This window comes from Tachysurus fulvidraco, chromosome 8 (genome assembly GCF_022655615.1).
Source record: "Tachysurus fulvidraco isolate hzauxx_2018 chromosome 8, HZAU_PFXX_2.0, whole genome shotgun sequence".
Lineage (NCBI taxonomy): Eukaryota > Metazoa > Chordata > Actinopteri > Siluriformes > Bagridae > Tachysurus > Tachysurus fulvidraco.
The window spans coordinates 2,748,379-2,749,712 of NC_062525.1; positions in this window are offsets into that span (position 1 = coordinate 2,748,379).

Genomic DNA, 1,334 nt, shown 5'->3' on the forward strand with positions numbered 1-1,334 from the left:
TCCTCCGATTCTGTCTTTTCTTCTGTCAAGAAGGAGGTGACCGAAACAAAGAAGGAGACGGAGACGGAGAAGGAGGAGAAGACCGAAACAGAAGAATCTTCTTTTGTCTCCTCCTCCTCCATCACCTTCTCTGTCTCCTTCACCTCTTCATTCTCCTCTGTTTCCTACCATCTCCATCTCAGGCTTTGTCTCCCTCTGGGGTTTCATTAACCGTATTGAAGTGTACAGTGTTCTTCTGAGCCTGTCCAATCACAGTAACCGCTCCCATGACAACACAAAAATGATAAAAGCTCACATGCACACTGGGGAGGGAGGGAGAAAGAGATGGATGGATGGATGGATGGATGGATGGATGGGCATTGAAAGTGTGACAGAAGGAGAGGGAGAGACAAGGAGCAAGAGGCGCACACACACACACAGAGAGAGAGAGAGAGAGTGAGAGAGAGAGAGAGAGAGAGAGAGATGTGCATTGAAAGCATGACCGAAGGAGAGAGAGAGAGAGAGAGAGAGAGAGAGCGAGAGAGAGATTGAGAGATTAGAGATGTGAGTGACATGGAAGGAACGAAAGAGAGGAGAGAGAAGAAGAGAGTAGAGAGAGGAGAAGAGAGAGAGAAAAGAGAGGAAGAGAGAGAGAGAGAGAGAGAGAGAGAGAGAGAGAGCGAGAGACACAGACAGATGTGAATAAGGAAGGGAGAGAAACCGTCTCAGAACGAGAACATGTGGAAAGATTTGAGAACAAGTTATTTAACAGATAAAGTGTGTGTGTGTGTGTGTGTGAGAGAGAGAGAGAGAGAGAGAGAGAGAGAGAGGTATGTTATTAGGTGCTGCTGATCTGCTGCTTATCTATTAGGTGCTCTTCCTGACATGTGAGGAGTGTGTAGAGTCCAACATGGAGGATAAACCTCCTGCAGCTCATCATCATCATCGAGAGAGAGAGAGAGAGAGATGGACTTTTAAACATCTCTTTAATTACCAAAGATTAAAAAAACATACATAAAACAAAATCAGGACAATGTAGAGTAATAAATCTGTAAAAAGAGAATATATGAGGAAATACAAGAGGGACACGATCAAATCCAACCTGAAGCTCATCCAGTAATAAATCAGTAAAAATAAGATCAATGTGAAGACATGAAGACATCCACATACTGAACGGTGCTCGTGTCCACAGTCAGCCACAACGTAGGTTATTCATCAGAAGCATTTGGAGTGGATTTTGTTCTCTGAACATTTATAAAAGTTCTTACGGAGTCCAACAGGAAGGCCGTCTGTTCCTGTTGTTGGACCTGGAGAGGGTTCAGTGACCACAACGGTCACTTCATCATCGATCAGCT